This window comes from Megascapheus bottae, chromosome 18 (assembly GCF_031878675.1).
Source record: "Megascapheus bottae isolate mThoBot1 chromosome 18, mThoBot2.hap1, whole genome shotgun sequence".
NCBI classification, from domain to species: domain Eukaryota; kingdom Metazoa; phylum Chordata; class Mammalia; order Rodentia; family Geomyidae; genus Megascapheus; species Megascapheus bottae.
In genome coordinates this window covers 30,483,636-30,499,181 of record NC_143526.1, presented here as the reverse complement: position 1 = coordinate 30,499,181, position 15,546 = coordinate 30,483,636, and the positions used below count along the sequence as shown (strand labels likewise).

General features: G+C 40.7%; 1 protein-coding gene across 2 annotated transcripts in view; it reads right to left on the bottom strand.

Annotated features, from left to right (window-relative positions):
- The window catches only part of Asip (agouti signaling protein), a 145,564-nt gene extending 130,316 nt beyond the window's left edge, over positions 1-15,248 (bottom strand). Inside the window, exons 1-2 of one of the 2 annotated variants that reach the window (XM_090352193.1) lie at positions 14,989-15,248; positions 12,923-13,037 (exon numbers count right to left, since the gene is read on the bottom strand). The gene's annotated coding sequence lies outside the window, so the exon portion shown is untranslated. Of the gene's footprint in view, positions 1-12,922; positions 13,038-13,456; positions 13,912-14,988 lie in introns of those variants that run through there. The other variant, XM_090352194.1, reaches the window with a different exon arrangement.
- Between the last annotated feature and the right edge of the window lie 298 nt (positions 15,249-15,546).

The window sequence follows — 15,546 nt, the reverse complement described above, 5'->3', positions numbered from 1 at the left end:
TGTCTATCCTATTTTGTATCAAACAATTTTGAGTACCTTACGATCTGAGGAACAGACATTCCTCAACCAAGGCACAGAGCCTACAAAAATCTACTGTTAATAATCACATGAAAGCTGGGTGCCGGTGGCTCACATCTGTAATCTTAGCTACTCTGGAGGCTGAGATATGAGGATCCCACTTCAAAGCCAGCCCCAGCACTAAAATGAGACTCTATGAGACTTTTATCTCCAATTTATCACTAGAAAACTGGAAGTGGCAAGTGGCTAAAGTGTTAGCCTTGAGCTGAAGGGCTAAGGGACAGCGATCAGGCCAGAGTTCAAGCCCCATGACCGACCCCACCCAAACCCCCCCCCCACACACACATAAGGGGAATATGGCTTAGTGGTAGAGTGCTTGCCTAATATGCATGAGGCCCTAGGTTCCATTTCTCAGTACCACATAAGCAAAAATGTAAATTCAAAAAATAAAAATAAAAAAATAATAATCACCACAAGAACAACTGGCACCAGTGGCTCAGGCCTGTAATCCTAGCTATTTAGGAGGCTGAGATCTGAGGATCATAGTCCAAAGCCAGCCAGATAAGAGTTTCAGGTCCTTTTGTGGTTAGGCTTTCTTTGAACCTTGATCCTCAGATCTCAGCCTCCTGGGTAGCCATGATTATGTGCCCTGGCTTTCTATCACCCTTTTCCTAAGTAAAACATTTATACTACTACTGGTGGATTTGCAAAGGTTAATTGAAATTTAATGGAGAGCTGGGTAGGTATTGATGGTTCATTCCTGTAATCCTACATACTAATGAAGTTGTGATCTGTAGAAGCAAGGTTCAAGGCCAGTCCAGGCAGAAAAGCCTGTGAGATTCCATCTCCAAAATAATTAGCAAAAATCCAGACTAGAAGAGTGTCTCCTGTGGTAGAGCACTAGCCACAAGCCAGAAAGCTTAAGAGTGCAAGGTTCTGAATTAGAACTCTAGTACTGTTTCTGGAAGAGGCAAAGTTTTGATTACTGCATGCTGGAAAAGCATTTATTTATCCTTCATATTTGGTCAGTAATACAGCTCAGTAGAATTATAGGCTAAAAGTATTTTTTTTCTTTTTTCTATGTATGTGGTACCGAGGAATCGAACCCGGGTCTTCATGCATGCTAGGCAAGCAATTTAACCACTAGGCCAAACTCCCGGCCCAGGCTAAAAGTATTTTTCCTTCAGAATTTTGAAAGTACAGCTACATTGTCTTGTAGCCACATGTTATATTGGTAAAAACAAAACAAAAAAAAAAAAACCACAATTCTTTTTTTTTCCATGTATTTTTATTGTAATTAATAGAAGGGTTACATTATATTCACCAGGAAACCCCATAATTCTTATAATTTACTTTTTTATAAGTAATATAGTCCCTTTTGCCTACTCCTTTCCTAACTCCACAATTATCTTTTGGTTTTCTTTTTATTTGTATTTAGAAAATGTATGATGATATAACCATAATATTTAATTGCCTTTTCCCATTTATTTTTTTTGTTTTTATTTTTGCCAATCCTGGGGCTTGAACTCAGGGCCTGAGCTTTGGGCTTTTTTTTTTTCTCAAGGCCAGGGATCTGCCAAATGAGCCACAGCACCACTTGCAGCATTTTTCTATGTATGTGGTACCAAGGAATCGAACCCGGGTCTTCATGCACGCTAGGCAAGCACTCTACCACTAAGTCAAACTCTCAGCCCACCTTTTCCCACTTATTATTCTGAGCTCTCAGTAGAGTTTGCCAGTCTAGAAATTCAGTTTTCTGATATTTTCAGCTACCATAAATTTTCCTGTCTGCCCTCCCACCCCCCAGTAATTCCCATTCCTCAGTTTCTTCTCTATTTCTAGAATTAACTGCTCCAATTTTGGACCATATGGGTTTAACTTCGGTCCTCTCTTGGTTCTCATTTGTCTTTTTTTAGTTTTCTGAGATTTTCTCAGTTTTATATATTAAGACGTCCATAACTTATTTATTTTTGCTCTTTTTATTTAAATTTTTCCAGTACAATTACTTATTCTGGTCTTTATTATTTTTTTCAGTCATGGGGCTTGAACTCTGGGCCTGGGCGCTGTCCCTGAGCTCTTCAGCTCAAGGTTATTGCCTTACCCCTTGAGCCACAGAGCCACTTCTGGTTTTCTAGTGGTTAATTGGAGAGAAGAGTGTCATGAACTTTAGTGCCGGGGCTGGCTTTGAACTGCAATCCTCAGATCTCAGGCTCCAGAGCAGCTAGGATTGCAGGCGTGAGCCACCATGCCCAACGACCTAGTGTTTTTTTTACAGAGCCCTCAAATGTCAATATCTTTAGAACTTATCTTTTGAATTACTTTAATTCAAAATTCTTTTTCTTTTTCTTTTCTTTCTTTTTGCCAGTCCTAGGGACTGAACTCAGGGCTTGAACCCTGTCCTTGAGCTTTCCTCAAGGCTAACGCTCTACTACTTGAGCCACAGCACCTCTCGGTCTTTTCCATGTATGGGGTTCTGAAGAATTGAATCCCGTTCTTTATGCATGCTAGGTACTCTAACACTAGGCCAAACTCCTGGTTCCCCAAAATTATCTTTCATATTCTACCTAGACATTATGTTTTGGGCTAGAGGTTTGGCCTAGTGGTAGAGTGTTTGCCTAGCATGCAGGAAGACGTTGGTTCCATTCCTCAGTACCACAAACATAGATATGCCGTAAGCGGTGTTGTGGCTCACGTGGTAGAAAAACATTGGCCTTGAGGAAAGCCTAAGAACAGTGTACTGGGTACATTTCATCACTCAGCATGTAGAAAATGCACCTAATCTGTTTTCTGTGTAGTATCCCCTTAATCTAACTTCCCTAGTGTACCTGTTATCATCAGGCTCTAGTTAGGTTCAGCTACTCTATTTTTTTTAGTTTACTTTTTACAGGATAAATGCCCAGGATTCTGCCAAGCAGATAGAGGAAAAGTGAACAGGATGCACAAAGGGAACTTGTAGTTTAAGTTCCTATTAAAAAAAACAAAACAAAAAAAAAACTTTCAGCCACAGGGCACTGGTAGCTCACGCCTGTAATCCTAGCTAGAAGACTGAGATCTGAGGATCAGTTCAAAGTTAATACCAGCTGAGCTGATAAATCCTTATCATTTAACTGGTCTTTTTTCTACTCTCCTGTCCTTGAAGGCTGTTGTAGCTCCCTGTGATTTTAGGGATGGGGGAACATGAACAGAAATAAACCTTTTTACCATCTTCAGACATAGCCAGAGTGCAAGACTGTCAGATATTTATTCTTTTTTTTTTTTTGCCAGTCCTGGGCTTGAGCTCAGGGCCTGAGCACTGTCCTTGGACTTTCTCAAGGCTAGAGCTCTACCACTTGAGCCTCAGCACCACTTCCAGCTTTTTTCTATGTATGTGGTACCGAGGAATCGAACCCGGGTCTTCATGCATGCTAGGCAAGCACTTTAACCACTAGGCAAAACTCCCGGCCCAGATATTTATTCTTAAAACGGATATTATAATTAATACCTTTAATCCCAGCTGAGGCTGAAGCAAGAGATTCCTGAGTTCATGGCTACTCTTGGCTACATAGTAATTATAGGCTAGTCTAGTCAATATAGCAAGACTCTGCCATCCCCCCCCCCCCCAAAAAAAAGAACAAGTCCGGTTATCCTAGCCTGAGATCCAAGGATCATGGTTCAAAGTCAGCTTGGGCAGGAAAGTCTATGAGACACTTATCTCTGAAATAAACTACTCAGAAAAGCCAAGTGGAACTGTAGCCCAAGTGGTAGCTAACCTTGAACAAAAGCTCACAGGCAGTACTTAGGCCTTTAGGTCAAGCGCTAGGACTGGCACAAAACAACAACAACAAAAAGAATAAAAGATGCTCCCACTTGCCTAGCATGCATGAAACCCTCCCTGGTTTGATTCCTCAGTACCACACAAACAGAAAAAGTCAGAAGTGGTACTGTCTAACCTTGAGCAAAAAGAAACTCAGGGACAGCACCTAGGCCCCAAGTTCAAGTTCTAGGATTAGCAAAAAATTAAAAGAATCATAACTAGAAAATACTGAAATGAAATTCTGCGGCAATGAGCCTATTTGGAAAAACTTGAGTCTGAGAATGTAGTATCTGTCTTCAAGTTCTATTACTAATTGGTGTTAGCTAAATTGAATTTTCTTTTTTTTTTTTTCTTTGCCAGTCCTGGGCTGTGAACCCAGGGTCTGCGCACTATCCTTGTGTTTTCTCAAGGCTAGAACTCTACCACTTGAGCCACAGCACCACTTCTGGCTTTTTTCTAGGTATGTGGTACCAAGGAATTGAACCCAGGTCTTCGTGCATGCTAGGCAAGCACTCTATCACTAGGCCAAACTCCCGGCCCAGGTAAATTAAATTTTCTCACTGTGCATATCCTCATCTATAAAGTAGTTATAATCATCTCTATAAAATTTATATTACTTATTTAATCAAGTAAAATAACTGATATATGTCATTTGTCATGTACCAGTAAATATAGTCAAATATACTTGGAGAGATAGCGTTACTTAGTTACAAAGAGTATGGACTTCAAGTCATTCATTTATTGTGCATTCTTGGGTTAGTATTTAACCTCCCTGTGCTTTATTTTCCTTGTTTATAAAATGAGTATAATATCAACCTGACAAGACTGTTATTGACATGGTACAAATGATGTATTTGCTACATGAACTACTACTAAATTGGTAGTTAACAAATGTTAGTTCTCTTTGTCCCCTAATTTCAGACTCATTTTTAAAATATTAACATGAAAAGAAGTGGCACTGTGGCTCAAGTGGTAGTGCTAGCCTAGAGCACAGACAGGCTCAGGAACACAGCCCAGGCCCTTATTTCAAGCCCCAAGAGCAGCAAAAAAAAATAATACCATGAAAAACTTGAGCTTGTATTTCCTCTTTTAATGTGAAACCACATTGATAATTAACATCTTAGATCACCAGTAGTCCTCATAAAGTCTGTTTATTTGCTGTTTTCCTGGAGCCAAATTATAAGGTCAGACAAAATAGAAGGGGTTCAGCATACAAATCCTTTGAAGTAGTAACAAGCTATGGCTGAGCCATCTTTAGGAACATTTTGTTATGAAATAAGATGCGAAACCTGTAATGAATGACAAGGGACACTGGAACACTGGAAAAACTACTAATAAAACATTGCCTTAAAGGTTGTTTTAGGAGGTTGGTTTTAGTGGTAGCATGTATGAAGCCCTGAGTTTGATTCCTCAGTACCACATAAACAGAAAAAGCCAGAAGTGGTGCTGTAGCTTAAGTGACAGAGTGCTAGTTTTGGGCAAAAGAAGTTTAGGGACAGTGTCCAGACCCTGAGTTCATGCCCAGGACTGGCCATAAAAAACAAAACAAAAGTCTTTTTGTTGGTTATGAAATCTTCATACTGGAGCTAGCAGACTTCATTAACCTGATTAAAAATGAAGGAACAGGGCCAGGAGTTTGGCCTAGTGGTAGAGTGCTTGCCTAGCATGCACAAAGATCCGAGTTTGATTCCTCGATACCACATACATAGAAAAAAGCCAGAAATGGTACTGAGGATCAAGTGGTAGAGCTCTAATCTTGAGAAAAAGACCACGGACAGTGCTCAGGCCCTGAGTCCAAGCCCAGGACTGGCAAAAAAAAAAAGTAACAAAGGCAGGCACAGTGGTAGCTCTTCAGCTCAGGGACAGTCCCCAGGCCCAGAGTTCAAGCCCCAACAAAAGAAGAAGAAGAAGAAGAAGAAGGAGGAGGAGGAGGAGGAGGAGGACGAGGACGAGGACAAGGACAAGGAGGAGGATGACGACGAGGATGACGACGAGGAGGACGACAAGGAGGACAAGGAGGACGAGGAGGAAAGGCACTAAGAAGGGATTTGCTTAATATCCATCAGTAAGCAAAGAAAATGAAGAATTTGTTTTTTAATACCCTGTCCTGCATCCTATTTTTTTTAATTGTGGTAAAATACATAGGCCATATCATCTTAACCATTTTTAAGAGTACACTTGAGGGTTCTTTCATCTTGTGAAACTGAAATTCTGTGCCCCTCTCCTTGTATGACCTACAGCCCCTGATGAGCTACACACAATTTGCTGTTTCTAATTTTCTTACTTTAGGTATCTAATAATAGGCCAGTGAAGTATTTGTGTGTGTGTGTGTGTGTGTGTGTGTGTGTGTGTGTGTGTGTGTGTGTGTGTGTGTGTGTGTGTGTGTGTCTGCTATGGGGCTTGTATTCAGGGTCTGGGCACTGTCCTTAAAAGCTTATTTTTGCTCAAGGCTAAGCTCTACTATATGAGCTACAGCTCGTTCTTTCTTTCTCTCTTTCTTTCTCTCTCTTTCTTTCTTTCCTTTTTTTCTTTTGGTAGTTTTAGTGGTTAGACTTTCCTGTCCCAGGATTCCTTCCCAAAATGATCCTCAGATCTCAGCCTCCTGAGTAGCTAGATTTACAGCTGAGAGCCATCCATGCATGGCTAAGTATTTGTATTTTTATATTTGGCTTATTTTACTTAGAAAAATGGCTTCACAGTTTATCCATTTTGTCACATATATATGTGTAATTAATTGGAGATAAGAGTTCACAAACTTTTTAGTGCCCAGGCTGGATTTGAACCTTGATCCTCAGATATCAGCCTGCTGGGTAGCTAGGATTACAGGTGTGAGTCACCACAGTTCTTCCTCTTAACTACAGTGAATAATGTTGCTATAAATTGAGGCATACACATATGTCTTTTAAAACCTACATCTGGAGAGGGTGGGGGGAGGGAAATGGGGACAAAAAACATGAGAAGGGGTATCAATATGTGAGAAGTAATGCACCTACTACCTGACAAATGTAACTGCAACCCCTGTATACATTATCATGACAACAACAACAAAAACACTACTTATAATTTTTGGACATATATACCAAAAAGCAGAATGGTGTAATTATATGTTTTAAACATGTAAAGAATAGTCATACAGTTTTCCATAGTGGCTGTACTATATTACATTCTTACCAACAAGGTACAAATGTTCCAATTTCTTTACATTCTTAGTAATACTTGTCATTTTTAGGTGTGCGGTTTTTATTTTTTTATTTTTTTGTTGGCCCTGGGGCTTGAACTCTGGGCCTGGGCACTGTCCCTGAGCTCTTCAGCTCAAGGTTACCAACCTTCCCCTAAAGCCATAGCTCCACTTCCTATTTTCCAGTGGTTAACTAGAGATAAGAGTCTTTCGTTCTTTAGTGCCTTCTTTAGTGCCTGGACTGGCTTTGACTGGCTTTGAACCCCGATCCTCAGAGCTCAGCTTCCTGAGTATCTAAGATTACAGGCGTGAGCCACCACACCTGGCTTCTTTTATTTTTTTATAGTACTATTATAATAAGTATAAGGTAGTATCTCTCTGTGATTTTATTAAAGATTGTGAAATCATTATTAAGATGCACTATGCAAGCCTGGGTAAACCTACTAGGTTTAAGATACTTTAGAAGGAACTGTTTTAACACATATTCTCTGCTCCTAATAATTTTGTATTCTATCTAGAAAAAACAAATGCATTTAAAAATAAAAATACAGGAAGTGAAGCTGTGGCTAAAGTGGTAGAGCACCAGCCTTGAGCATAAAACCTCAGGTACAATGCTTAGGCCCTGAGTTCAAGCCCCAGTGTCAACACAATAAAATAATAATAAATGCAAAAATAGAATAGTCCAAATAGTAATATCAGCAATTATTATATGACAATAGCAAATTGTAAAATAAAAATAGTGTTGGTTGATCAGAAAAGTGTAAAGATAAACTGACATAGCCAGGTCTGGTGGCTCACAACTATAATCCTAGCTACTCAGGAGGCTGAGATCTGAGGATCAAGGTTCAAAGCCAGCCCAGGCACAAAAGGACCTGAGACTCTTATCTCCAATTAACCACTAGAAAACACAGTGGGGCTTGGCTCAAGGGTAGGGTGGTAGCCTTGAGCTGAAGAGCTCAGGGATAGCACCCAGGCTTAGTTAAAAAAAAAGATAGACACCTAAAAATATTTTATGAGCAAAGGTTTAAATTATCGAAGATGGGAGATTTAAAAAATTATACTTACAAATTTATTAACTCTTTCAGTAAAATTTGACTATCTCCATATAGGTATTAGTCAGTGTGTGAGGTACTGAAGTTATAGTCCTTCAATGACAAGGGAGTAAGATGGTGACAATCTAAGATTCTCAGTGTGTACAAGGTAAACAGAGCCACTCCTTGAGAGCCTAATAATCTGTCAAAGAATGTTATTAATTTATTTTACTGTGAATCATAAAGGAAATATGTAAAGCACATTTATTTCCTATGTTCACACTCAATTATTCCAAACAGAATACAACTGGGAAGTTTCTCATTTTCCCTTGAGGATGCTAGGTCAAGAATCTTAAGGCTGCTGTCAAGTTAGTTATTAGTGCTAAGTGTCTGTCATGTCATGTGAGTTTTTGCATTGATAAACATGTTGGGGGGGGCAGGAGCCTAGTGGTAGAGTGCTCACCTTCCATGCATGAAGCCCTTGGGTTCAATTTCTCAGTGCCACATACACAGAAAAAGCTGGTAGTGGCGCTGTGGTTCAAGTGTCAGGGTGCTAGCCTTGAACTGTCCAAGGACAGTGCCCAGGCCCTGAATTCAAGCCCCAAAACTGGCAAAAAAAAATAAAAGTTTGAGGAGCAAAGAAAGATGAATAAGCCTGAACTCAAAGGATTGTGATAGAATAATAAAGGGATAAGCCGGGTGTGGTGGCTCACACCTGTAATCCTAGCTACTCAGGCTGAGATGTGAGGATCAAGGTTCAAAGCCAGCCTAGGCACTAAAAAGTCTATGAGACTCTTATCTCCAATTGATCACCAGAAAACCAGAAGTGTGCTGTGGCTCAAGGGGTAGGGCAGTAGTCTTGAGCTGAAGCGGGGACAATGCCTAGGCGGACAATGCCTAGGCCCAGAGTTCAAGTTCCATGACTGATAGGGAAAAAAAAAAGAATAGAGGTATGACAAGAAAAGAGAAGGAATAGAGGTTTTTTTTTTTTTTCCCTTCCTAGGATTATCAAAGGTTCCCCTCCCCTCCCTGCTGCAAAAAGGTATCATTTAGGCTATATCTTAAAGAATGACTGGAGATTATCAGATGGAAAAAAGAAGAAAGGACATTCTATTCAGGGGGAATAGCATAGAAAAAATTAAATAGCACATCATGTTCATGAAATACTAAATGACTTAATGTGGCTAGAAATATTAAGTGATTTAGTACAATGGGAATAATAAGAAAGGCACGAAGTAAAACAATAAGCAGGGAAGACTGAAGAGAGAAGAAGGATAGCTATCCTTCTGAAGGTAACAGAATTAACTTTTAGACAGGTTATCAGAACAACTAGGTTTTATTCCAGGAAACTCTAGTCTAGATGGAGGATGAAACAGAGTTACTGAGATGTCTGAAAAGGAGGGCAGCTAGCTAACCACAAATAATCTCAAACACTTTTCATGGCATTTAGGAGCTCATATTTGATCCCTAAAAACAAATATTTGATTTCCGTAATGCATCTATTATGGAGCAAAAACTTAAAGATTGACTCACAATAATAAAATTCATGAGATACTATAGTAGATAATGTAAGTAGTCTAATTTACTAATACACATTTTCATCAAATATTTATAAGGAATCTAATTTTTAAAAAAAACTACTTTTTTCTTTTCTGCTAGTCATGGGGCTTGAACTCAGGGCCTGACCACTGTCCTTGTACTTTTTTTTTTTCCCTCAAGGCTAGTTCTCTACCACCTGAGCCACAGTACCACTTCCAGCTTTTTTCTATGTATGTGGTACCAAGGAATTGAACCTGGATCTTAATGCATACTAGACAAGCACTCTACCACTAGGCCACAGTCCTGGCCCTCTTGTGTTGTTGTTTTTTGCCAGTCCTGGGGCTTGAACTCTAACCCTGAGTTGAGTGGTATCTCTGCACTAGGATTCTACCACTTGAGCCACAGCTCTCTTCCCAGCTTTTTGGTGGCTAATCAGAGACTAGAATCTCATGGATTTTCCAGCCTAGACTAGCTTCAAACAGTAATCTTAAAATCTCAGCCTCCTCAGTAGTTAGGATTACAGATGAGAGCCATCACCACCTGCAACTTCAGTTCTCTTTACTATGTATGTAAAGGCCCCTACTTGAACTATTTCACTTTAAGAAATCATTGTTAGAAAAACTTTGGGCTGTTAGATTTTCAGTTATTAATTTAACAAATACTTATTAAATGCCCATAATGAACCACCTATTCTATTAGAGGCTGGGAATACCAGAGGGAATGAGAGATTTTATACCTATGCTCAAGAAAATTACAAACATTCCAGTATTGAAGTGAGATTAAATCATAATAGCAGGCAAGGAGCATGGCCTAGTGGTAGAGTGTTTGCCTACCATGCCCAAAGCCCTGAGTTCAATTCCTTGGTACTACATAAGCAGAAAAACCAAGAAGTGATGTTATGGCTCAAGTGGTAGAACACTAGCCTTGATGAAAGCCCAAGGACAGTGTTCAGGTCCTGAGTTCAAGCCCCAGGACTGGCAAAAAAAAGAAAAAAGCAAAAGAAAATCATAATAGCAAATTAATAAACTGAACAAATTATGTTCAGTGTGTGGTCTTGTTTACCACATAGAAAAAGTACTAGACTAAGAATCATAAGACTGGGATTCTACTCACAGTACTATCATACTTGGTCACAATATCTGTAGGCCTGCTATTTTATGAATCAAGTAAAAAGACAATGGATTGTTTTAAAGCTAATAAAAAACATTTTAGTATCAACTAAATGATTATCTCACTATTAGATCTAGCATATTGTTAAGCATTAAAAATAGTTCAGAGCTGGGCCAGCACAGTGGGTCATGCCTGTAATCCTAGCTACTCAGGAGGCTCAGGATCCTGGTTCAAAGCCAGCCTGGGCACCAAAGAACTGAGACTCTCGTCTTCAATTAACCACTAGAAAACAGGAAGTAGGACTATGGGCTCAAGGGTAGGGCAGTAGCCTTGAGCTGATGAGCTCAAGGACAGTGCCCAGGCCCAGAGTTTAATCCCCATGACCGGCACTCCTTGACCCGCCCCCCCAAAAAACAGTTCAGAGTGAATATTCTAGTACCTTGCCGCATCCGTGTGTGTGTGTGTGTGTGTGTGTGTGTGTGTGTGTGTGTGTGTGTGTGTGTGTGTGTGTGTGTGTGTGTGTGTGTGTGTGTGTGTGTGTGTGTGTGTGTGTGTGTGTGTGTGTGTGTGTGTGTGTGTGTGTGTGTGTGTGTGTGTGTGTGTGTGTGTACTGGTCCTAGGGGTTGAACTGAGCAGCACAAGGCATGTACACTATGCCTGGAGTTTTTTTTGTTGTTGTTTTTTTACAAAAAAACAAAAAAAACCCTTAAGGCTAACATTCTACCACTTGAGCCACAGGTCCACTTTCAGCTTTTTGGTAATTAATTGGAGATAAGAATATTATGGGTCCGGGAGTTTGGCCTAGTGGTTAAAGTGCTTGCCTAGCATGAGCGAAGACCCGGGTTTGATTCCTTAGTACCACATATATACAAAAAAGCTGGAAGTGGTGCTAAAGCTCAAGTGGTAGAGCTCTAGCCTTGAGAAAGTCCAAGGACAGTGCTCAGGCCCTGAGCTCAAGCCCAGGACTGGCAAAAAAAAAAAAAAAAAAGAATATTATTGACTTCTTTACTGAGACTGCCTTCAAACCATGACCTTCATATCTCAGCTGCTTGGATCAGTAGGCTTATAGGCTTGAACCACAAGTTCCAAGATTTCTCTCTCTTCTCTCCTCTCTCCCTTCTCCCCTCTCTCTCTCTGTCTCCTCTTCTCTCTTTCTCTCTCAGCAGAGTCTACTTTCTGTTCTGAAATCACACTGGCTACCCTCACAAGTATGGTCAAAAAATAAAAAATATCTTACATGTTTTGTAGAGATTGCTAGATTTTGTTATAAATATGCTATCTAAGAACCACTGGAGTCACAGCAAAATAAAGAATGGTCTCACACCTATAATCCTAGCTACTCAAGAGGCTAACCTGAGGATCATGGTTCAAAAACAGAAAAATCTGTGCAATGCTTATCTCCAATAAACTACTCAGGAAAAGCCAGAAGTGGCTCTATGGCTCAAGTGGTAGAGCTGTGGTTTTGAGCACAAAGAGGCCCAGGGATGACACTTAGGCCCTGAGTTTTGCTCTAGGACTAGGTGAGAGAGGAGAGAGGAGAGAGGAGAGAAGAAAAAAAGAAAAAATTATCTTAGCAAGGAAAAACTGACTTCTGCACAGAAGAGTGAACCATCAGACAAAAAAAATCTAATAAGCAAGCCAGGTGAGGTGACACATGCCAATAATCCTAGCTACTAAGGAGGTTGAGATCTGAGGATTGCAGTTCAAAGACAGCCCAGGGCACAAAAGTCTCCTGTCTCCAATTAACCTATAGAAAACAGGAAGTGGTGCTATGGCTATAGAAGTAGGGCCTTGAGCTGAAGAGCTCAGGGCCAACACCCAGGCCCAGGAGTAGGGTGATAGCCTTGAACTGAAGAGCTCAGGAACAGCACCCAGGCCCAGAGTTTAAGCCTCATGATCCACCCTCCTCCCCCCAAAAAATCTTATTAGCAAGCACACAGAGCACATTCTACCCTGCCCCTCTGCTCAGGTTGGTTAAGCTCAGGTTTACAATCTACTCTCCATTGGGTACTTTGAATAGAGTAAACTGTATTTACAAAATAATTCACTTTACATTTTACAAATTCTTATCCCAAAGCAATTCCTTCTCTTAACAAGAGCCAAGCCATCTGGCCAAAGCAGGAACTTTCAAGCAATATACGTTGTCAGTAAAGACAGTTTTTCTCACAGTTATAAGAACTTATGAAAATACAAGTGATTATTTGTGATGATGCTAAGTAGGACCTTTCTCTTGGAAAATCTGTAAAAGCTTACCTAAATTGCTTTGTGAGTCTAGCCAGTTCATCAAGGAATCTTGGAAGCATAAACTTTCTGAAGGGAGATTTCTTTAAAGTAGTCAATTCAGGAGGTTATTATATCTGGTACCATCCTGGGGAAGAAAAGTTGTTTCTTTAAAAAACAATAAAGACTATTTGTTAAGCAGACTAACAATTTTTTTTTTTTTGCCAGTCCTGGGCTTGGGCTCAGGGCCTGAGCACTGTCCTTGGACTTTCTCAAGGCTAGAGCTCTACCACTTGAGCCTCAGCACCACTTCCGGCGTTTTTCTATGTATGTGGTACCAAGGAATCGAACCCGGGTCTTCATGCATGCTAGGCAAGCACTTTAACCACTAGGCCAAACTCCCAGCCCGGACTAACAATTTTTAAACAAAGAATGGAGATATCGTAATACCTTATAAAACTCCATTTATTTTTTATTTATTTTTGTGCCAGATTTAACTCAATGCTCTGGGATGGCTCCCCCTGCCTCCCCCTCCCAGAGCTTGGCGCTCTATCATTTGAGCCATACCTCTGCTTCCAAAATTTCCTGTGTGTTTTTACTAGTGTAAATTAAGTAACTTTTCTAATGTGAACTTAGTAAAGTTAATTTCCTATGAGCTCCTTTTCTCTATCCCTTTTCTTATCCCTTTGCTTATTCCAGTTTTGTTTATTCTCAGTCTTCTTAGCTCAATAGGTTTTTCAAGAACTTGTCTACTGTTTCCTTTTCTCTTCAAGACCTTCTCCATTCGAAGTGATTTGGGGAATCTGAAGTGGCAAATGCTTGTTATGTCTCAAAGACTAAATGGTGCACACCAGGGGTTTCAATCAGTGACTTGATCTCACAATGGGACATCTGACAATGGGTTGTCCTGACATGACAGAGGTGCTTACTGTCTTCTATTATTAGAGTCCATGGATACAGCTAAGTACCCTAAAGTGCACAGAATACTATCCAACACAGAACTGTCTGGTCCAAAATGTCAATAGTGCTGCTATTAAGAACCCCTGTATGCACAGGTATCAGCAGCTGAAGATGACTGAGGTTTGGTGTGGCAATTCAGGTTTCTTAGTAATTATGAGTCTCAAGGTAGTAAACAAGCAGGAACTGGCTATTTAGATTCCCAGGTTCCCTCTTTTATTAGCTACACCTGACTTTGGACTAATTAATGCTATAAAAGCAATTTTCCTCATTGAAAAAGGAGCTTCTAAAGTATTCATTTCATTAATTGTAAACTTCTTTGGAGGCAAGGACCTCATTCCATAGGAGTCCATAAGGATACCATAGATACTCATAAGATACTCTTCACAAAATACCGTAAGAATGACTAACTTTTCACAAAATACCATAAGAATGACTATCTATGGCCAGGAGTTTGGCCTAGTGGTAGAGTGCTTACCTAGCATACATGAAGACCTGGGTTCAATTCCTTGTTACCACGTATATAGAAAAGGCCAGAAGTGGTGCTGTGGTAGAGCTCTAGCCTTGAGAAGTGAGAAAGCCCAAGGACAGTGCTCAGGTCCTGAGTTCAAGCCCCAGGACTATCTAATTGGGAGTACTAAATATTTGTAAACTATTTCACACAGTTGTTTTGAGGCCTAAAACGGAAATATACTAAGTAATACAAGGCATAATGAAGAGAAAAGTGGACCCTGTTTAGGGAGCAAGGCTGACACAATTTCACAGAATATCAGCATTGGACAAGGCCACTCTGTGACCAATATGGACCAAAACAATGCCATTCTTGAGTCACGTATAAATACAACAAAAATATTGCTCCAACCACCAAAAAAAAAAATGGACTAATATCCTCTTACCTTGTCTAATATGAGGGACTACTGCTTTTTCACCAGCCATGGCTTTAACCTAACTTGGTACTTTTTTATGTAAGAAATTCAAATACCCAATTATAAATTATAAAAGTTACTCTCACTTCCTGGTAGTCTACAATCCAGAGAAGTCCTGCACAGTACCTAAGAAGCCCGCGCTATACATTCTATCCAGCACCTCCCCTCCTTGAGGCGCCCTACGAACCCCACCGCCTTCCACCGCCTTCCACGTACCGTCCTTCTTGCAAAGAGACAGTAAACCAGATTCATCCAACCGCAAGGGCACTTCCAGAGATCTTTGACTTGAGGGCGCTGACAAAGTAAGCTGTTTGCCCCAAGGGCACTTGCCTGAGGCACGAGACCAGGCCAGGAGAGGCTCCATAACCAAGCCCAGCCACAGACGGGCTATCTGGTGGTCCCGTAAGATGAGGTCGCCCAGGGACACTAGCCGTCCATGCATGCGATCCAATCGCGAGGAAATGAGCCCCACGTTTCGCCACTGAGCAGGGGAAGCCTTTCTTTAATCTACCTAGGGAGAAATCTTCGTTCGACCGAGCGAGGAGAAAACCAGCACGTGGATTTCTCACGAATGACCTCCTTTTCAGGAAGGCGCCTTCCTCCCGTTACAACCTTGAATTCCCACGTCTGGGAAAACAGCCCCACACGTTCCTGTTTGGTGTCTTATTAGCCTAACTCAGGACTGGCCCTAAAATTCACTCTTCAAGAAGCCAGGAACCGCACCCGACAAGCAATTCCGAACTCGTGAAGACACTGACTGAGGTAACCGCCAGT